Source organism: Protopterus annectens, chromosome 14.part0 (genome assembly GCF_019279795.1).
Source record: "Protopterus annectens isolate FY-2018-M chromosome 14.part0, PAN1.0, whole genome shotgun sequence".
In the NCBI taxonomy this organism is placed as follows: domain Eukaryota; kingdom Metazoa; phylum Chordata; order Ceratodontiformes; family Protopteridae; genus Protopterus; species Protopterus annectens.
Window position 1 is genome coordinate 728,286,653 of NC_056748.1, and position 15,358 is coordinate 728,302,010.

Genomic DNA, 15,358 nt, shown 5'->3' on the forward strand with positions numbered 1-15,358 from the left:
CATTTATTTGTAACTGATGCACTGTTGCGTTTTGAACTCTTGAAGAAAGAGGGATTTATACTTGTAATGTCTGTCCTTATTTAAGGTATGTAAGTCTCCATCATATCACAACTAAAGTAGAAAACTGAAACTGGCTCAGCTGAAGGCTTGAATGATTAAGAAGATGAATATTATGCAGAATTATCATCAACACAAAGATAATGTGGGAAAGTTTGGACTTGACATCTTGAGTTCAATTTAAAAGATTAAAGCATTGAAAGTGCTCAAAAAACAGTGTTTAAAGGAAGATGGATCAGAAGAAAATGTGAAAACAAATACTGGTGTTTTCTTGTGCACTGCCATTTTTTTAAAGAAACAAATGCTTTTAATTTTACAGTTTTTGTAGTAGTATTTTTCTATAAATTTACCAAGTATGTATATGGTTAATTCAGTTTAAAACATTGTCCAGCAAGCCATATTTTATTGTATTTTAGTATTGTTAACTGAGGTAGAACAATGATCCATTTGGTCCATTTTCAAGTTCAGCCCAGGAAAACAGAGATGCAAGAAAATATAAATCCAATATAAGTACATTTCATCATCGTAACCAGCAAGCCCAAAGGGTTGGGTAGTATGTACATTTGATTAATCTGTAAAGGTTACCAAAGCAAAAGCTCTAGCAGGCAGCCAAACAAACCCCAACAAGTATAAGTCAGTCCAATAAAAGAAAAAGCTAGGAGTCCGACAGTAAAACACTTTAATGATGAAGCTTTCAAATCCACAAGATTCTTTCTCAACACAACATAAAATCAACAGTGTTAGTTTAAATATAAAATGCCAGCCAATCATGGTTTACTATCAAAAGACTGCAAATCATATGGTTGATAGTTGTACCATTGAAAGTAATTTATCCGAATGTCATAAATACTGAAAAGAAAACATCAAAGTTTACATGGTCGAAAAACACCTGCAGTGCTGACAGTATTGTTTTTACAGGGGGGCAAGCCCCCCTGCCCCTCCCACACCCCCTGCTACTTATATATTACAACTCCGAGATCACACTACAGTGCTGGCAAGGGTAATTTGCATGCATGTACTGTCGACAAAATGCACCAATTAATATTCATGTGTCGATAATATGGGTCACTCAAATGAACGTTAGATCTTTTGAATTTCAGCCATTTGATAGTAAACTGCCAGTCATGTTTGAAGTCCAGTCATCTGACCAATAATTAAAATGCATTGCATAAATACTATCTGAAAAGCATGTTAAGGCATATTTAAACATATATGTTAAGACACAGAACACACAAAACGTGTATAAAAAAGCATGTAAAAACATGTAGAAGACGTATAATGAAATTCCATTTCCTGCATAGGTATACTTCTTAAGTAATGGTTTTATGCTAGTCTTACTAATTAGACCTGGAAACTTGTCGGCTCTAAAGAACTTTTTCCATTTATATTCAGCCATGTCAGTATCATTTACAAGATTACCCCGTTTTTGTTTACAAATTCTTTGTAAAACATTAAGTTTAAAAGAATGTTCAGAACCGAACTGCGTAATATGTTTACTAAGAGCATTAGTCTTTCTGCCTGTGGATCTCAGACAGATGAGAACCAGATGTTCATCGTGTTTCACTGTTGCAGTCAATACACTTGGGTTATCCTGCTGGCAGGTTACCCGCAGTCGGTCTGAATTCCAAAGTCTAGGTCCGGTGTCGGTTGCTGTCACCTCTTCCCTGACGTCAGTGCGCCAGGGGTATAAAAGATGCAGCTGACACCATTTTCTTCAGTCTTTCTTGCCGCGCGGTGCCCGAAGCAAAAGCAGTTCGCAAGTGCCGGTCAGCCGACTCCTGAGATTTTCAAAATCAAATTTCAGATCTGAAGTCTTCATTAAAGCTAAGTACCCCATTGGGGAAACTTTTTTCTTGCTCCAGACCGATGTCAGAAAAAGTTAACAATTGTATTTCTTGTGGGAAGCAAATACATCATAAGGATTTTCATTCTTACTGTATTCCTTGCCTAGGCCCTGATCAAAACGTTGCTAGCTGTCGGTTTTGCGCTAGATTTAACCAACGCACTATTAAGCATCAGTACAATTTTGCCTTTCATTACTTTGGCCGAAGATTCAATTATATGATGCCGTCGGAACAACCGACAACCGGAGCTTATAAAAAGCGCAAGGAAAAGGACAGGCATCCGAGGTCCAAAACTGACGACAAGGTTTCCGCTAAGCCAGTCGCCGGTTCTCAGTGAGGTGCTTTCGCAGCCCCTGACGCCTGCTACCTCAGAGCCACAGGCCGCTGCCGATTCCCACGTGGAGCCAGCTAGGCCTCTGGATACTCAAGGTATTGGGCACTCAGAAACTATTCCCTCAGATGGGTTCGGAGCCGCTGAGCAGGCTTCGGCTTCTGAGGGTGTTTTCAGACATACACAGTTATATGTAAAGCCTTCTTCAGCTTCTAAAGTAAAGACTAAAGCAGCTCTAAAGACAAATAAACAAGTACAACATTCTCCTGGTCAGACTTCCATGCCTAAAAAACAGATGCTCAAAATGGCCTAATTACCTTTTTCAGGGGTTCCCATCCCCTTCCTGATGAGGCCTAGGCAAGAGAGGAATATGAATCTTCAGATCAGGTTTCCATTTCCTCTGATTCCTCTTCTGAGCAGGAATATTCTCTTCCACCCTATGAGGATTCTGATGCTGAAGAATCTATTCCTTCAGCCTCTCCTCCTGAGGATTTCTCTTTTGGAGAAACCCTGCATACCATGAGGGAGCACTTCCACTGGGAGAGCCAAGACTACTCAGATTCAAAGAAAAGGCTCAGAGATTTTTTTTACTACCTCAGCACAGGCCACTTGCTATTCCCCCTGTGTTAGACATTGTGGATGATGTATTTTTAGAGTCCGCCCTTTCTCCTCTTTATCCCCTGCCCCTGTAAAACCAGACAGATACTACAGGGTTCCAGACTCACATACATTTCTTTATAAAAACCCTGCTGCTGATCCAGAAACTATTTCTCAGGGTCCCAAAGGGGTCAAGGCTTCTACTGCAAAAAACCCTATCCCCTCTGACAGGGATTCTAGGGCACTTGACAGATGGGGGAAAAAAGTTTACACTTCTGCTACTTTGGCTATGAGGGCCTTAAATTGTCAATTTCATATGCTTAAATATCAGCAATACTTAATGTCACTGCTAAAACAGAAAATGTTAGCAAATTCTGATTGTGCAGAAAATAAGGAAATGCAGGATTTATTGCATGCAACTGAACAAGAGGGAAAGCATACATTGCAATGTGGTTTTGATTCTCTAGAGGCCTCTTGCAGTTATGGGTTCTGTCATTAGGAGGCATGCTTGGTTAAAGGAACAGATTCTACCTGATCATGTTAAAGCAAAATTACTGGATGCTCCACTACAGCATGATACTTTATTTGGTGTTAAAGCGGAGGAGGTGTTGAAGAAAATGGAGGACAAAGCGAAATCCATGCAAACAGTACAGGATTTCTTACAGGTACAGCCACCCAGATTTAGCAGGAACTGGCCTACAAAGAATTGGTCCTTTCCAGTGACAGACAGACCACAAAGAGGCAGATACAGATGCCCTAGAGGCAGATCCCAACCCCAGGGCTCATACAGGCCTAAACAGTGGGGCGCTTCTACCTCCAAAAGCGGAGAAGACAAATCACAGCCATACAGGAAACAGTCCCAATGACTTCCCTCTGCCAGCACCAAGCACTTATCTTTTGGCAGCCCCCTTAGGGGAAAACTAGCACTTTTTTCTCAAAACTGGCACATGATCACCCAGGACAAATGGGTCTTGAATATAGTGTCCCAGGGCTACAGGTTCCATTTTCACACCCTGCCAAGGGCAAAAGGTGTGCCAGACCTGCCACACAATCAATGGGCAGAGGCACAAAAACAAGTTTCATCCCTCATGACATGAGGGCCATTCAGCCAGTACCACATCAAGAGCAGGGACAAGGATTTTACTCAAGACTTTTCTTGGTACCCCAAAAGGGCAAAGCATGGAGAACAATACTGGACCTGTCTATTCTAAATACATTTCCGGACATTCCAAAATTCAAAATGTTGACTTTGCAGCAGCTTCTGCCCATGCTGGGCAAGAAGGCTTGGCTTGTAACTTTGGACCTTAAAGAGGCATACCTGCATGTACCAATCAGACAATCTTGCAGAAGATACCTCAGAATCATAGCTGGCTCAATGCACTACCAATTCTCTGCACTGCCCTTTGGCTTATCTACTGCACCCAGAGTCTTCACAAAATGCCTGGCACCAGTAATTGCATATTGCAGACAAAAAGGAATTCAAATATATCCTTACTTAGACAATTGCCTAATTCAAGCAGAGAACAAGGATATTCTACTAGAACACCTGGCGTTTGTAAAAAGATTATTGATATGCCTAGGTACACAGTAAACGAAAATAAATCAAAGTTAGTACCCTCTCAAGAGATGATATTCCTGGGTGCAAGCTTAAATACAACTGCCCAGATGGCTTATCTCACGCCAGACAAACAAAGGCAACTGACTTCTTACTTCACAATGTTGGCAACAAAGACCCACTTAATTGCAAGAAAAGTTCTGCAGGCCTTGGGCTTCATGGCATCCTGCTTCCTGCTAATTCCATATGCCAGACTGCATATGAGGAAACTACAATGGTATCTAAAGATTAGAGTTTGGACTCAACATTACCACAGCCTGGAAACATTGATTACCCTCATTCCTTGCCTTCAACAGGAGTTTCGATGGTGGGCACAGTCCTGTCACCTCAACAAGGGACAGCCATTCAACCTACCCACAGCCAGGCAGTCAATAACAACAGATGCTTCAGATTATGCCTGGGGGGGGCACATGGCAGGGAAATGTATTCAGGGCACATGGCCCTCAAGCCAAATGCATCTTCATATCAATCAAAAAGAGATGCTAGCTGTTCAACGTGCCCTGACAGCTTTCAAGGACTTTCTTCATCCAGGACAACTACTGATAAGGACGGACAGTACTACAGTCATGTCATACATAAACAAGCAGGGAGGCACACATACCCCCTCTGCAGACAAGCCATGACTTTGTGGGACACAGCATTGACTTATCAAGTACATTTGCAAGCACAATTCCTGCCAGGAAAGAAAAATACTCTGGCAGACGAACTAAGCAGAAACATTACGGATCCCCTTGAGTGGAAACTGGATCCACAAGTCTTCAGCATGATAAAGAAATGGGGATGCCCAGACATAGTTCTTTTTGCCTCCCCTCACAACTGCCAACTACAGAAATTCTGCACAAGGACTTATCACAAGCAAGCATGGAAAGTGGATGCTCTGTCATTCAGCTGGAAAGCCCTAACAGTATACGCCTTTCCTCCTCTGCCTCTCCTTCCCAAGGTACTCCTAAAGGTCAAACAAGAAAAGACAAAAATGATTCTGATTGCCCCAGACTGGCCCCGCCAGCACTGGTACCCTATCCTAAAGAGCTTGTCTCAAGGCCCAGCCTGGACATTGCCTCCGATTCCTCATTTACTGACCCAACGAAAGAATCAGATCCTGCACAACCAACTCAGGACCCTAAATCTGGCAGCATGGCGAATAATGTAGCCATTCAGAACACACCTCTCTCTAAAGCAGTGATGGATGTTATTTTGGAGGCCAAGTACCAGAAAATCTTATGCAGAAAAATGGAAGAGATTCTGTGCTTGGAACCAGGCACAAGGAATTGACACGCTGGTACCAAATATTCCTCAGATTTTACAATACCTAACTGAGATGCTGGACAAAGGCCTATCCTTCTCATCAATTAAAATCCATGCCTCTGCTATTTCAGCTCATTACGATACGGAACCACCTATTTTTTCTCACCCATTACTAAGGCAGTACCTCAGAGGGGTCAAAAACATAAGACCTCCAAGGAGAGCACCAGTACCTACATGGGACCTCAATTATGTCTTGGAGAAACTTACACTGCCGCCTTTTGAGCCAGCCAATACAGCTGAAATAAAGTTCTTAACTTGGAAAACACCTCTGCTCCTAGCAATAACTTCTGCAAGACGAGTTTCAGAGTTACAGGCTCTCATGGCTGTGGAACCTTTCATCATTTTCCATCCAGACAGGGTTTCTCCGAGGACTAACCCTACATTTATGCCTAAGGTAATGTCCAGTGTGGCCCTTAACCAAACTATTCATTTGCCAACTTTTTATCCAAACCCACAGAATAAGGGTGAGAGACTCCTGCATTCTTTGGACATACACAGACAGCTACGCTTCTACTTGGACAGAACTAAAGCTTTCAGGAAGACTGAGCAACTCTTAGTGGCATATGCTGCAGGATCACGAGGAAAGCTTATCTCAAAGCATACTATTTCAAAATGGATAGGCCACTGCATTCGATTCTGTTATTCACAACATGGCAAATCAATTCCTAAGGACATTAGGCCACATTCTACCAGAGCAGCAGCCACTTCAGCAGCCTTCCTCAGAGGGGTACCAACCAAAGACATTTTAGAGGCTACAACTTGGAGTTCAGTGCACACTTTCATAAAGCACTACCATTTACCTCTCTACTCTAAATCCAGAGCAGGCTTTGCCACTGCAGTTTTGCAGGGCCTTATAGCCTCTCCTAATCCTGTTTAGGCCCAGCCTCCCTACCTCAGCTTTGGGATTCAACCAAAGTGTAATGACTGCAACAGTGAAACACGATGAACATAGTACAGTTGTGTACCTACCATAAATGTAGATGTTCGAGTGTATTCACTGTTGCAGTCCAGGTTACCCACCCACCATCCCCCTTCTTCTTTGCTGGGACTTATCTGTACTTCTCTATCCTATACAACCTATGTGGTGTATTTGCTTGTAGATGAAGGAAATGTTCATGTTTTTGCATGCATACTTATTGGCATAAATTTTTAGCCTACCTTTTTTGGGGGCACCTGACATCTGGGGCAAGAAAAACTGAAGAAAATTACGTCAGCTGCATCTTTTATACCCCTGGTGCACTGACGTCAGGGAAGAGGTGACAGCAACCGATGCCGGAACTAGACTTTGGAATTCAGGCCGACTGCGGGTAGCCTGCCAGCAGGATAACCCAAGTGTAATGACTGCAACAGTGAATACACTCGAACATCTACATTTTATGGTAGGTACACAACTGTACTTTCTTCCTTTAAATTTTTGGTTAGTTTTACCTATGTAAAAACATTCACATCTTAAACAGCTTACAAATTATATCACGTTTTCTGCTAGACAATTTGCTGAAGCTTTCACTATAAAGGGCTCCTTTGTTATTGGATATATAAATTCCTCATCTAAACCAGTGGTTCCGAAACTTTGCAAGCTGGAGGACCCCTTTTGATAAAGGAAATATTTTCGTGGACCCCTGTATTTTTGATTCTATTAATATTAATAAATTAATATTAAAACAACATTTGAATTGTAAAAAAAGTTTTATTTGTAAAGGATTATGATTTAAACAGACTCTAGCTTCTAAAACTGTGTGATGAGCTAAACATGCACTTGAGTTAATTTCTAGAATGAATAGTGCATTAAGGCACTTTCAGATATTAAATGTCATTATTTCTGTGAGTATCACTAGGTTATGTTGAAAACACATAATCGAGCACCAGGGCCAATAATTGAACTCCCATCACCTGGGCTGTACTGAAAGCTATACCAAGAGTTCTGGCTATTATGAAAATAAATTTCAACAGAACAATAAAAATAAAAAACATCAAATTGTTAGCATACCTCCTGTGAACCTAATAATAAAATCACATGTTTAAGCTTAGTTATGAATTAAAAACATAACTAACCAACTAAGGCAATTCAACCATTTGAAACAAACTAGTACTTCTTTCGGCTTTTCCCGGTTAGGGGTCGCCACAGCAGATGACATGTTCGCTCATGATTGGCAGTGGAGTTTTACGGTGTCGAGTTGCCAGCCTGGCGCCCAACCTTCCACAGAAGGCACACGCACGCACTCACACCTAGGGCCAGTTTAGTGTGTCCAATCCACCTACAGCATGTCTTTGGGATGTGAGAGTTAACCGGAGCACCCGGAGGAAATCCACGTGACCACAGGGAGGACATGCATACTCCGCACAGAAGGCACCCCAGCCGAGGATTGAACCAGAGAGCCTCTTGCTGTGGGGTGGCAACTCTAACCACTGCGTGGCCGCCAATTTGAAACAAACTACTAATTAATCTAAATACAGTGTTATATGCGCAGTTAACTAGAATTGCCAGTTCTACTTAGATCCAATGTTCCACTGCTCCTCTCTGCAATATTTGGACATGAAAGAACCTACAGCAATAAATAATGCAACATGCAGCCAAATCCATAGTATGAATAAGGAGCTAGGTGAGATGGCATACAGTTAAAGGAGAATGAAACCTGCTTTACTAAGAGCCTTGTTCAAAATGAAGAAATATGAACAAAGAGAAAATGACATTAACAAGATGGCCATGATATTTAATAGTCATTGAAACACAAATCTGAAATAAGAAAACAGTTTCTTGTATCCAGCATTGTGCCAGTAATGAAGTAACTCAAATGATTCCCACTGCATTACTTTTATCTAGAAGTTTTCCACACAAACAAAGTTGCAGCTTTTCCAACAACTATGGGTATATAAAACATGCTTTACAATAACTATTAAACAAGAGTGAATAAAAAGGAAACCTAGCCCAGTGATACAGTGGATATAAAAAGTGTACACTCCCCTGTCAAAATGCCAGGCTTTTGTGATATAACAATTGAGACCACAATAAATAATTTCAAAACGTTTCCCACCTTTAATGTGACCTATAACCTGTACAATTCAATTGAAAAACAAACATCTGTTAGGGAAAAAAATATTAAAAAATAAAAACTTACAATAAGCTGGTTGCATAAGTGTGCATACCCTTAAACTAATACTTTGTTGAAGCACCTTTTGATTTAATTACAGCATTGAGTCTTCTTGGGTAGGAGTCTATCAGCATGGCACATCTTGACTTGGCAATATTTGCCCACTCTTCCTTGCAAAAGTGCTCCAAAATCTGTCAGATTGCGAGGGTATCTCCTGTGCACAGCCCTCTTCAGGTCACCCCACAGATTTTCTATTGGATTTAGGTCTGGGCTCTGACTAGGCCATTCCAGTACTTTAATTTTCTTCTGGTGAAGCCTTTCTTTTGTTGATTTGGATGTATGCTTGAGGTCATTGTCATGTTGAAAGATGAAATTCCTCTTCATCTTCAGCTTTCTAGCAGACACCTGAAGGTTTTGGCCAAAAGTGACTGGTATTTGGAACTGTCTACCATATGGAAACAATCTTACATCACCCCCATCCACAAAGGAGGCAACTCTTTTGATCCATCCAATTTCCGTTCTATATCCATCTTGTCACCCATATCCAAAATTCTCGAGAGAGGTATCCATCAGCAGGTAATGCAATATCTATTGCAAAATAACCTTTTAACCAAAATCCAACATGGCTTCCTACCTAGACACAGCACAGCTACAGCCCTTTTATCTTTTGCAGACACCGGGAACAAGGCCAGAGATGCAGGATGCTATACAGCCTCAGTATTCCTTGATTTTTCCAAGGCCTTTGACACAGTGTCTCACCCCTTACTTTTGAACACACTTTCTAACTTAGGCTTCTCACACAACACAGTAAAATGGTTTCAGAGCTACCTGAAGGATCGTAAACAAGCAGTGAAATGGTCCAATGAACTCTTACCCTTCCTCCACAACCCTATTGGAGTCCCCCAAGGCTCCATTCTAGGACCCCTACTCTTCAACATTTTCACAAACAACCTTCAAACTGCCTCTCACCCTGAGACCCTCATTCAGTACGCTGATGATTCCACCATAATCTGCAATGCTCAATCACTACCAGAGCTACTTTCAAAAACCCAACAGTCCTCTACTGCCATTAAATCTTGGCCAAAAAATGTCCATCTCTTTTTTTAATCCAAAGAAGACAAAACTAGTACTCTTTCATCCCAAAAATACCTCCCCTGTCACTGATCATTTCAACATCCTTGCATCTGACAACACTGTCATTGAAATAGTGCAGGAAACCAAAATTCTAGGTGTTATCATTGACAATAAACTTTCAGGTGACCCCCATATACAGCAAAAAATAAAGACAATTCATCAAAAACTGGGACTCTTATATAGAAACAAACATTTCTTTACTGCAGCAACCAAAAGTACCATTGCAAAAACATTTTTATTTCCCTCTCTTCTTTATGGTGCCCCTATCTTAACTAACTTACAAAATTCTACCCTAAGCAAGTTAGAGCAGTGCTACAACAAAGTTGCAATGTTTGCCACAAACTCTAAATATCACACACACCACTGTAAACCACTCCTAGAATTAAACTGGCTTGAACTCCCCAACCAACTTGCCTTTATTCAGCTATCCACCTTACACAACCTTATTTTCAAGTCTACTGCCTGCCCTGCACTAACCAGTCTAGTCACACTTTACACACCAAATCGATCCTTACGATCAGAAGACAAAAGTCTCTTAGCTATCTCAAAACCGACAAGAATACCTGGTCACTCTCTGTATTCATACTCTGTCTCTATACTTTGGAATTCACTATCTCTAGCTACCAGGTCTATGCCTGCACTAACCCATTTCAAAACCTCTTTAAAAAAATCATCTCAAAAATACATGGCTCTGCTCCTGCATAAAGCCTGCCTAATACTCAGTTCTTCCTCTTTCTGTCACATTTCAATCCCTCACAGACTGCAAGATCCTATTGCTCTTCTGCTTCTATACCATATCCTTAAGCTACTGCTCAGGCTTTATTGCTTCTATTCTTCTTAACTCTCTCTCACTATCTATCTGCATCACTAACCTTCTGGCTGCTATTTTCCTAACTGAAACTAACATTCTATTTTGCTTGTACTATTACAGTCAGTGTCACACAATGCACTACCTATGCACTACTTTTTTGGACAATGTCTGCATCATGTATGGTGAGAATGACTATTATTGTCTGTAGTGTTTTAACTGTATTGAATTGTCTAGATGTGTAGTGATATATTTCAACATCTTGTAGCAGTTCTTTCAACTTATTTTTTGTGTAGTATTTCTAATGTAATTTTTATTCTATTGGATTATACTGTATTTGTATTGTACTGTATGTGGAGCTTTTCTCCCCGGGCCTTTGCTGAAAATAGGTTCTGTAGACCCCGGTAAACAATGTCAAATACCTAAATAATAAACTGTTCATAATTCCCTCCACCTTGACTAAAGCCCCAGTTCCAGCTGAAGAAAAGCAACCCCAAAGCATGATACTGCTACCACCATGCTTCACCATGGGGATGGTGTTCTTTTGGTGATGCGAAGCGTTGTTTTTGCGCCAAACGTACCTTTTGGAATTGAGGCCAAAAAGTTCAACCTTGGTCTCATCAGACCATAACACATATTCCCACATGCTTTTGAGTGTCTTGATCTATTCTTTTGCAAATTTTAGCTGGGCCTGGATGTTCTTCTGTGTAAGAAAAGGCTTCCATCTTGCAACCCTATCCCATAGTTCAGGCATATGGAGAATATGGGAGGTTGTTGTCACATGTAGTACACAACCAGTACTTGCCAGAAATTCCTGCAGCTTTTTCAGTGTTGCTGAAGTTCTCTTGGCAGCCTCCCCGACCAATTTTTGTCTTGTCTTTTCATCAATTTTGGAGGGACGTCCAGTTCTTTGCAATGTCACTGTTGTCCCATTTTTTCTCCACTTGTTGCTGACTGTCTTCACTGTGTTCCATGGTATATCCAATGCTGTGGACATTTTTTGTACCTTTCTCCAGACTGATACCTTTCAACAATGAGATCCCTTTGATACTTTGTAAGCTCTCTGTGAGCCATGGCTTTTGCTGTAGCAGGCAACTGAGTAAATGTCAGGAAAATCCTACTTAAACAGCTGAACTTTATTTGGGGTTAATCTGAGTCTCTTTAATTGATGGCAGGTGTGTACCGAAGAAGACTGCTGTATTAAATCAAAAGATGCTTCAACAAAGTATTAGTTTAAGGGTGTGCACACTTATATAACCAGCTTATTGTACGTTTTTTTATTTTTTATATTTTTTTCCCTAACAGATTTTTCAATTGAATTGTACAGGTTATAGGTCACATTAAAGGTGGGATAAGTTTTGAAATGATTTATTGTGATCTCATTTTTTTATACCACAAAAACCTGGCATTTTAACAGGGGTGTGTACACTTTTTATACCCACTGTATATACTCCAACAAATTCCAAAAAAAAAGAGTCACCATTCGGACAAGAGTATAATCCAAAAAAGCTTTAATCTCACTCTTTCTTCATTCCCTGAGTGATACTTTTTTTTTTTTTTTTTTTGAAATAAGGCTGATATATGCAAACATCTGTACTCGACTGTTATGTTTACTTATTATGCAACCATACTGTTTATTACTGCATAAAATATTTTAATTATTCCAGATCAAAGGTGATTGAACAGTAGATGCTTCAACATTAGAATGTTAAACATTTTTGACACATTTTATGTATGTAATGAAAAGCTCACAGATTTAACAGGTCAGTAGTAACAACAAGGAAATAAACACTGTCTGTCTCATATGTTTGTAATAGTGAGTGTGATAAACAGACACAAGAGCTGTACATATGTTGATAATAGTGTGCTAAAAAAGACACTGAAGTTCTGATAACATATTTGAAGTAAAAATCCTGAGAAGGACCCTTGTTAAATAATATGACTGCACTCTACCACTGAGAAATCAATATGACGCAAGGTGATTCTCAAACTTACAGGTATTTGTAATGCAAAGGCAAGTCCCGTCAATACATGACTAACTATTCATTGTATTGTCTTTAATATTACAGAGTCCAAACAGGATTGTCATGCATATGAAAGATCGATGCAGGAAAGCTAATTCTTATACCCAATTTTCACAAAGTGCAAACAGCAGTTTCACTGACAGAAACCCCAAATTACAGAGTACTAAAAGGAAAGGGGTTGGATGATGTATCATTTTCTAACCAAAGTCAATGTATTACTCAGATCTTAAGAGGTCACTGCAAAAACACATACACCTGTGATGTGATGTTGTCCTGTATCGCCTTCATTCTGTTCTGGTGGGTTCGGAACCGATCTTCTGTTCCAACTTGGCCATCTACAAAAGCTCGAGGTCTCCAACTAGCTCGTGCCTTACTCCCTATCCCATGATGCTCTAGGGAATTCCCCAGATCTCATTTGCCGCTAAAGAGATTGGATCTTTCACAACTGGCTGTGGTTAAGTTTACCTATTAAATTGTTATATTTTTAATACTTGAATTTCCTTCCTTTAATCAAAATTTTTGCTAGTTACCATAGTTAATTCCTGGACTTTGTTAGTTACAATATTAGACTGTATCCCATTGCTTACCATTTTTTCTCTGAGGCTATCATTTATCTCAAGGCCTAAAATCTCATTACCGATCCCAGCTTGTGTGTGTATGCATGCTTTAAATACAGTTATTTAGCCTTGTGTTACTTGAGCTGTCAAGTTTGGTGTGTGTATAGTTTCTCAGATACATTTAGCTTATAAGGTTTCTTTTACTAAACTTTCCATTCGAAATATCTTTGTGTGTTGATTATTTACTGTTCAGTAATCTAGTTTTTGAACCCTTTTCCCGGGTCAGCTTGTTAAGTTAGAGAGCGGCTCACACTGTTTAGGGTAGAGGGCTTTTTTTCTCTGTGGTTTGCTATTTTTTTTTTCTGCTAAAAAAAAAGTTATTTGGTGTTTTCTGTTGCTTATCTAAATAGCTTGTTTGAGTTAGAGAGGAGTTTAGTCTGATGGCAGTAGAGAGTTATTGCTTCTAAATATTAGTGGTGGTGGTCATTTGTGTTGTTTTTCCTAGTTAATATGTCTAAACAATTAAAAAATACCAAACCCTCTGGGTTTAAGAAATGTTCTTCTAAGTGCTCTCAGAAAATGTCTTTGATAGCCATACTGACTGTGTGTACTGCCTTGGAGTAGTACAGTACACTTGCAAGAGTCTTGCTCTGTATGCCACTCATTTAGTTCGAGGGTTCCCCTCAAAAGGAAAAATAAGCTGATACTGAGGGGATTGTTGGAGTTCTTTTTCAGAAGCCTTAGGAGACGATCATAGTGCTACAAAGCAATCCCCTTCCCCTCCTTCTAAATCTGGAAAATCAAGCAAAAGATCTTCATCTACCTCATCAGATTAATGTGAACCTACCAACAAAGTACCAAAAATGTCTTCATCGGACCCGAAATCTGCAGGCCCGAAAAACCATCTACCTCGGCTCTTTCTGTTTTAGAACCGTTGGTATTGCAGACTCTGAGCTTGTCCCCTGTCCTGGATCCGGTTTCTCTGACATTAATATCTCCAATACTAAAAAGGTTAAGATCTCCTGCCCCCCTTTTTGATCCTCCAGAAGTTTGTCAGAAGATAATGTGGATTGTTTGGTGTGGAGGCTTTTAAGTACACCTGCGCTAACCAAATTATTGTCAGTGCTTACCCAGAGGGTTTTGAAACCGAGTAGATCTACCCTATCAACATTGATTCCTCCTCTGACCCACCTCGGAGCCGGAATGTATGGAGCTGATCATAGTGAAACTGTCGGAGCCAAGACCTGTTCCAGGATCTTCAGCTCCAACTACTGCTCAGACTTTCTCTGTGCCATCTGAGCTCGAGGAATTTAGGAGCCGATGCTGTCTGATTGGGTCTGGGGAGGACAGTTGCATTGGATAGTTGGATCCAAACTTGCCTCTTGGGGCCTTGACACAGGTGAGCTTGGCTCAATCAGCTTCAGAGCCAACCTTCTTGGTGCCGGGGAAGCCTTCTAGTTCTTCGGAACCAGGAGCTTCCTCTGATCATCAGCAGGGGGCTTTTGAGGCAATGAGGAGAGTGCTGTCCTATGGGCAGCTATGCTGTCAGATCCAGTCATTCCTCCCCCAAAGGCACCGGTGTCCATTTCAGCAAAACTGATTCCACACAGATGTGGAGATCCAAGGCCTTATGATGCCCCAGTGGGTGAGCCCCTCTCTTCTGAAACCTCTTTAGAATGCCCTTCTGAAAAGGTCCCTTGCAAGAGATTATGCAAGAGGAAGCATCTGGACTCCCCAGAGGAGTCTATCACATCTGATACAAACCTCGATGAGTCAGAAGGGTCCCCACGGTCGCCCTCTGAGGATGTGTCCTTTGCAGACATCCTAGAAATTCTTAAGAGCAGAGAGACAACTGGAAGCCCATCAACCCCTCTGATGAGGAGTCTGTACCTGAAGGCTTTTGGGTCTCAACCTTCCGCCACTTGGGTATCTCCGCCTTTCGATGAACTTATGGATTTAGTTTGTCAAAAGGCATAGGAGACTCAAGATTCAGTGGA

General features: G+C 40.8%; 1 protein-coding gene across 3 annotated transcripts in view; it reads left to right on the forward strand.

Moving 5' to 3' along the window:
* Positions 1 to 15,358, forward strand: part of LOC122789199 (solute carrier family 22 member 15-like) — a 1,485,835-nt gene that overhangs the window by 1,460,226 nt on the left and 10,251 nt on the right. The window contains exon 12 of one of the 3 annotated variants that reach the window (XM_044056468.1): positions 1 to 373. This exon is cut by the window's left edge and continues 345 nt beyond it. The exons of 1 other annotated variant lie outside the window; for it this stretch is intronic. The gene's annotated coding sequence lies outside the window, so the exon portion shown is untranslated. Of the gene's footprint in view, positions 374 to 15,358 lie in introns of those variants that run through there. One more of the 3 variants, XR_006362790.1, reaches the window with a different exon arrangement.